The sequence below is a fragment of the Pinus tabuliformis genome, chromosome 2_2, assembly GCF_031772625.1.
Source record: "Pinus tabuliformis cultivar Carrire ecotype Pingquan chromosome 2_2, CPIR1, whole genome shotgun sequence".
In the NCBI taxonomy this organism is placed as follows: Eukaryota; Viridiplantae; Streptophyta; class Pinopsida; order Pinales; family Pinaceae; genus Pinus; species Pinus tabuliformis.
The window spans coordinates 656,825,916-656,833,815 of NC_142300.1; the positions used below are offsets into that span (position 1 = coordinate 656,825,916).

At 32.7% G+C, this 7,900-nt stretch overlaps 1 long non-coding RNA gene across 2 annotated transcripts; it reads right to left on the reverse strand.

The window, feature by feature from the left end:
• Positions 1–419: 419 nt before the first annotated feature.
• On the reverse strand, positions 420–4,027 carry LOC149194329 (uncharacterized). Of its 2 annotated transcripts, XR_016255067.1 has the most exons (4): positions 3,872–4,027; positions 3,598–3,780; positions 2,798–2,931; positions 420–1,060 (listed from the first exon to the last, which is right to left on the reverse strand). It is a non-coding gene; the product is annotated as an uncharacterized LOC149194329 (long non-coding RNA). The 2 variants fall into 2 exon arrangements; XR_016255066.1 differs by lacking the exon at positions 420–1,060 and having other exon boundaries at positions 2,234–2,931; positions 3,872–4,026.
• Between the last annotated feature and the right edge of the window lie 3,873 nt (positions 4,028–7,900).

The following is a 7,900-nucleotide window of genomic DNA, read 5'->3' on the forward strand; positions in this document are numbered from 1 at the left end:
CAGGTGCAGAACAGTGGGTTGTCTTGCAAGAAAGCACACAAAACGAGCCCTAGACGATCGAAACATATTTATTGTATACTACGATGGTAAACACAACCATTCTCTTTCTGTATCTGAAACAGAGGCCCTGAAATTAGCTGTTCAATATAGTCCAGAGGATGTGGCTTAATAGTTAGGTAAAATCAGGTACTTTTCGTGATCAATACTATGTACAGCCTTAAAATTGCTTTAGAAGAAATTTCTTCAAGTGGAAAAAAAATTAGTCTTAAAAGGACCTTGTGAAATTTTCTGCATCCAGATCTCCACGGACCTTGTGAAATCAGCTCTAATCACAACTCTATGGTAAACAAAATAATTAATGCTATACAAATAAGCTTTATAACTATTTCACTTAACGTTGGATCCATAAACAGCTCATGAAACAAATTAGAAAATATCAATGTTATAATACCATAATAAAATACAAAACTGCAATTGCTCAAACTTTTACAGTTACCTTTGCAACCGAATTTGGCATTGGGCATGGCACAGAAAAAACTATTCTCATAAAAAATAAGACTCCAACACCGTGTTATAACTGATACCATAACTACCATGAAAACAGGTAATGATGTTTGATACCAATCAAATTAGGCTTATAGTTATTACTACGAAAAGAGGTAATGATGTTTGATACCAAACAAACTAGGGTTTACAGTTAACTTTCACAACCGAATTTGGCATTTGGCATGGCATAACATAGCAAAAACTATTCTCACAAAAATAAGACTCCAAGGCGGTGTTATACTAATAACATAACTACCATGAAAAGAGATAATGATGTTTGATACCAATCAAACTACAAAATGAACAATCCGATGTGGGATTTTCAGCAAAAAAAAACGTGTTGCAAGAATTCCGGTGCAGGACAGGGAGTTCAGGGACCGAGGCACTGTATCCACCTCCAGCTGCTACAAACATTCCCATTTCCCAGATCGTGAAGTTGTTTCTGAAGCATCCTCTGCCTTGAGAAATTATTGCATCTGGCTCGCACCTAATTGCGCATAATTTATGGATGCAACTGCATATCATCAAATACATTATGCATCTAACAAATAACATTTCAAACGTAAATACAAAAGGAAATATAAAAAACCAATTAATCAATAACAATATACCCATATAACAGTACTTACTATTGGGCCAACTTAGGTAAAAATCAAAATTTTAGGATGAAAAATATGGGCATCTACAATAGTACTTGCATCCAAGGCACAGAGAATTCACTGCTCTATTTTATCTCAACAAATAATGGAAACTTAGAGGCTCTATTTTACTTCAACAAATACTGGAAACTTTAAGGATGGAAACTTATATTTTATATGAACTTTCCAGAATAATTCATGAAGCACTCCAAAAATAGCCCCATGTGCCATGATTGCACACAACAGTACGATTGTGGCACATTCTGGGCAGACAGTTAAACTACATTGTAGTTTAATCAATGTTGACTATCTAGGGCACACTTCGGGCAGAGGCTTCAATCGATGTTTGCAATTCTTTCTCTGCATTGTAATAGACTTATATTCTATATGAACTTTTCAAAATAGTAGCCCTTTGTAATTGGGGCAGAGAGCACTCTGCTCAAGTTTTGCAATCATTATTCTGCAGTTCTTAAGTTCACTTTTCAAACAACTGATGAAACATTTCAACAATACAGTGTGTCTTAGGATTGCACAGAGAGGTAAGAATGGCAATGTTTCTCATTTTATTTAGATCATCAATGCCGTGGCCTTCCAACATACCTTATCATTGACCACATACCTAAAGACTATCATTTTCTAAGGTTTTCATTCTACATTAGGTGGCAGATTGCATGAATGATAAAGTCCAGTAGCTCACTATGTAACCAATATAAATAAGAAAATTTAATTTTAATAATGTCCACTACTTAGCACAAATAGGTCGAAGGGACTGCTAAATGAAACGATAAATTATTATCTTTACATCTACATAAATAGTGATATATGTCAGTCACCTTATTAGAATGGCTATTCTATACGCTCTGCTTGGCTCTCTATATGTTGTTGCTACGTTTTTTTTCCTCAGCTTTCTATATGATGTTGTGCTCTATACGCTATGCTCAAAAGGGCTAATATGTCCTCTCTACGACCACTAACTCCATGATGCATCTTCCTGGAGAGCAGTGTTGTGAAGATCCTCCCCCAGGAAAGTAGAATATATATATATATATATATATATATATATATATATATAAAATTCATCATAGAAAATTATGAAATAAAACACTAAAACTTTAAATCTTAAAACATATTTTAGCCGAAATTCCTTTCAGAAACTCAGAAATGCAGAGTTCTGAGACGCTCTCTGTGAACTGCTTTAACAGGGGAGAGGATCTAATTAATTGATAAAAGGTAGTCTTTTTGAGCCCTACGCAGACTCTATTTAATGTAGAAAAACTAATGAATCACACACTTTGTGATACGAAAAAAAGCAGGTTACAATTAAAAAAATCAAAGAAACAAACAATCAATTCTGAAAAATATACTTGTGAGCTCTTATAGTATGGGGGAAAATACAAGAAATCGCTATACTGCAAAGAGTCAAATTGGAATAGCAATGGATCCAATGAGTACAAAATTAGAATAGTATGGGGTCCACAATAGTTTTCCAAAAGCGTAGCAACGCCTAATTGATAAGGGTATGACACCTTCATGAATTGGATGCAATAAAGTATGAAGAGGTTGCAGGATTACCATATAATATAGCATTAAAGGTAAGTGCTTATTTTCATTACCGAGTTTGATACATGATTTAATGTTAAGCTAAATTGAGAAGTTGACTGCCCATATCACAAGGTGAAGTTGAAGCCCTTGACTGCCCATGTAATTGATGATTCTGGGACGACTCCTCATGATTGTGATTGTGCTCCTGTAAAGTTTTTTCGAAAAATATTATCACAGAAGTAAAATAGGCGATATGTAAAACTCAAGAAATTGTTTTCACTTTAGTCATGAAAGGCTACTCCCTTTCAGTTTAAACTACCCCAAAAACAAAACTGCAGTACACATAACTTCAAAATATTAAATACCCAAGCCAACCAAAATAAATAAATAAATATTGTTTATATTTTCCCCTTTTTATTCCTCTGTGTTTAATAAGCTGAGATGAAGCTATAGTCAGTTACTTTTCATGATCAAATACTATGTACGCCCTCAATCCATCAAGATCGATAAGTCTGGAGTTTCTGAACGATTTATCTTTTCTACAGATTCTTTGCACTATATCATTAATGTTCAAAGCCAAAGAAAAGCGAGGCTAAATTTGCAATGATCGAAGAATATTAGCATTTATTATACCAAGCTATCTGCTTGCGGTGGTCAAATTTATTACAGCGCCTGGCCCTTGCCTCCAACGTTTTGTCTTTTAAGTGATTTTCTATGTGATGATCAGATCAATGCATCACTGTTCGATTTTTTAAAAGTTAACCCCTCTTTTGAAAAATAAAAAGAAAGCCGAAGCACTTATAGTTGTTCTCGTTTTCGTTTTTATGGAGAATCGGTTAGATATCGACCATATGTGTCATACATGTCTTACCTGCTGCCACTTTTTGAGGTTGATTTTCATTGACAGCGTTCAATGCAGATTTGGAAGGCTGCTGTTCCTATATCTCTTCAATTTTGTGGCTGGTAATCGTAGAGGTTCTTTTGTTACTCGAGCTATTGGAGCTGGCAAGCTTCATAATGTCTTCAACCTGCCCAGAGAATGGCAATGTACTGTCTGAAATAAAGTAAAAGGCAGAAAGATGAGAGAATCATATGGTTTTATGAAAATTGACACAAATTTTCTTGATGTATTATATGATATCTACCTTACAAATTTGAGCCCTGAAAACCACTGATCCGCTGCAGGGGATTAATGATCTGCTGCGCCTCTGCCTTCGAAATACCAACTGCATAACCTGAAAATATGAAGAAAACCCTTGTTCATGCAGCAAAATATTATCGATAGAATAAATTAAGTCGGTTGACGGTTCGTAAGGAAGATAATGGACAGTTATTGCAGGGTCGAACGAACAGTCGCAGTTATTGCAGTTTCCAACGAACAGTCGCGGCTGGCCTTGCTCAATTCAAATCAATGGATAAGGATTACCTAATCGTCTAACACCAAAATCCAATGGCACATATTTTGACACGAAAGCAATTTGGGGAGTTAATCTCAGAGGGAAACGCCTTACGGCGTAATAATATATTAACCTTGCGTCATCTAATAAATATAAAATAAACTATTAACTATGCTTCATGCTCATTGGATACCCAAATCTAATTAAACTCACTTATCATTGTTTAGGCCATATACATAATTCAGCGAAAACACCCGATGCATGAAATTCCTCATTGGCACTGCACGATGGGCCTGTTTACAGCGAAAATGCAATTATCAGGAATTCAGACCCGTGCTATGAAAACATAATTAATTTGGTTGGTGGAAAGAATTAGATTTGTGGTCCTTTTTTGGATTTTTTTTTTTCGGTTTCAATGGATAATCAGGATAGTCGTTCCAGAATTCTATTACCAAATGGAGACTGAAATTATCCTATTAATTTACTTTCCGTTTATTATCTTAGATAGTGGGATGCAGTTGGAATTTGGAGGTTTGGTTTAGTTATGTTATATTTTGGAGGTTTTTTTTTTTTATATTTTTTTTAAATATATAAATAAATTTGTTTTGAAAAATATATGTGGAAACTAGTTCACTATTGTTTAAAGAAAATTTAGTTATTTGGAATAACTAGGTAGTTCTTAAAAGGCAAAAAAAAAAAGCGTTGGGTATTGAACTTTTAACTTGTTTTCTTAGTTCCAAAAAAATCAATTTTTATCCATACAATTATAATACAAACTCTTATTCAAACAAAAATAATTTTTATAACCTACTCCAAATCCAAATTAAAATACAATATGACATTCCTATTTTTGTTTTTTTTTTATATAATAAATTTATGTTGCATTACATTAAAGTCGTTGGAAAAACAGTTTATTCAACAGCTGAATGTTGTGAGGAAAATAATGTTAGCTCTTCCGTATTATTCGATAATATCAAGTCGGTGAGCCGTGTGATTAGAAACCTCCCCGCACGGTTGGTAGAGGCTAGAGCAGTTGATTAGAATGAGGGCACCGCATCATTGCGATGGTGACAGAGCTCGATTCGCACATTGGTTCGTACTATTCACGAGTTTCACCTTTATTGTACCAACCCAGAAACAGTCCTTTTACACTTGATTTTTTTCCCCCAAAAAAAACTACTGATTAATTACCTTTATATAATTACCATGCATTACAGAAACATGTTAGGCGTCTGGACGGTGGCTTTCCTCGTCTAGCTATGATAGCAAAAGACGCAGTCATATGTTGCATGCCCTGAACAAATTTGACGGGGCACTTTTATTTTTATGCGTGAAGTAAAAATTTTATCATATGTTCTTTTTTAACTTTTTTATATTTATTATTTAAATTTCATTTCGAATTTTCTTCATGCGTCAATGTTGAACAATTTTCCAAAAGATTTTTTTAGTTATAACATAACTATAAATACAATTCAATTTAGTAATTTAGCATAAATGTAAATGTTTGAAAAAATCCAATATAGTTAATAATATTTATTATTATTTCTAATATTAAATTAGTTAAAGATTAAGTGTAATTATATATAATTATATTTATGTAGTTGTAAAGATTTTAAAAATTATGTTTATTATTTTTTAAGTATGTTGGTCAAATGCATTAATTATAATGTATTTTAATGGGATAATTTGTCTCAAATTTTTAACATAATTAGTTAGACGAGAATTTGAGAAGTTTCTAACATTTCAAATAATAATAATATACAAGAATTATAAATAAATTTATTCATCTAACAAGTAAGAAGGGTAGATCTCTCCCAAGGCATCCCAATATTTAAAAAACCCAAACCCAGTTGTGCTCAAATTCAAGTATATTCTAATGTATTGGACCAATCAGAATCATGGTAACCATACATTTGAGATTTCTGTATCCAATTATGAAATAAGTCCCTATTTTATAAAAAACTAAATCTATCACTATCTTAAATATATTTGAGATTTCCATATCCAACTATAAAATAAGTCCATGTTTACTTAAAGTATTATATAAACCCATTTTATAAAAATATAGATCTATCATCATCTCACCAATACTAAAAAAATATACATAAAAAAATCTTAAAATCAAATAAAAAGTCACTATTTAGTGATACACATAAAAAAACAATTCTATTAATTTTATTAAACTAACTTAAAAACTATTCAATTCAACCAATCTATCTCCATAAATTAATGTTTTATATAACAAACCAATAATCGATAAATATAAACTTACTGCATGAGTTTCAAATTAATTATATAACAAACCAATAATCGATAAATATAAACTTACTGGATGAGTTTCAGCCTTTGAACCTGCTTAATGTTAAAGCTTTAATACACCGTGCTAAACTGTATAATACAAGTGGAAACAGGGACAAGTTTTTATTTTGAAATCTCACTCCGCTGTCTATGAATGAATGCTGGCTTGTATAGATATATATAAAATAAATATCATGTTTGACCTAAATTTTAAAATAGTGAATATTTAATAATAAAATAAAATGCAAATATATATCCTATCAAATTTAACCCTAACCCTGACCATGACCATGACCATAACCCTGACCATGACCATGACCATGACCAATTGAAGTAAACCGGACAGCACGTTCAGATGAGTGGTTGTAAAATGTCAAGCATCATCCACTTTTTCTCCATCGAACCTTCTACGGAGTATTATGTGGCTGTTGTATGATAACAGTTGTTGCAAAGCCGCAGACAAATTCTCCGTTCCCTCGGCATGTGCCTCTTATGACATGTGTAATCATCGGTTCTCGCTTTTATTTTTATTGAGATGTCCATTCAAACTTGTCTAACTTGTCTCGGTCAACTTACTTTACTATCATGAACATCCGTGCATCTTGAAACAAGTTTATTCATTCAATTATTGTTACTATAAAAAATTTGGATGGCTTTTGCTGGATAAAAATTGGAAATCCCTGAATGTTTCTTACCAAGATTGTACTTCGTTATGTGGAACATTTTGATTTTTGAATTTATACATTTATGTATATTCAAAATCCACTCAACTTTTATCTAAATTATTGATAGCAATTTTCTAGCTCATCAGTTTTCATTGTTCTTGTACTATTCTATAACATGTATAATTATTGCACGAGAGTGAATATAGTTTATGGTTTTGAAGTAGAGGAAAATAAAAATAATATACGTTTTGAGGCCGAGGTAATTAATGCATTGGGAACCATGGTTATTGCAGGAGTGCACCACCTTTCTTTATGGACCTTATAACAACAACGCAGTAGTATTATTAGTCCCTACCACCTGCGGCATAGGACTATAGGAATCGAGTTTTTATTTTTTACATTAAATGGTTCGCAGATAATCGAATGTTTTCTAATGATATGTTTGTTAACTTATCAAATACCAGCACTTGTTTTTATAGCCAATAATTTTTTTTTCATCTTATTTAGCCTCTTCCCTATGGGAAGAGGGATAAAGCTTGGTTAAAACAATTTGATTTCATTACTATTTTCGACACTTAAACTAATGCTAGCATTAGTCTCTTGCATGAAATATTTGGCTTGCGAAGTTGGCTAATCGATAGTTGGGGTGTTATTTTTCAGAGCTTACACCGTTGTGGCATTTGCAGGTCCTACAACTTCAATAACTATTGCTGGCATCCGGACATTTACTAGTGTCGGCTTAGTTTTTCTGACCTTTAGACATTTGTTCACAACAGAGTCAAACCTTAGACAATTGTTCACAACTGAGTCATGT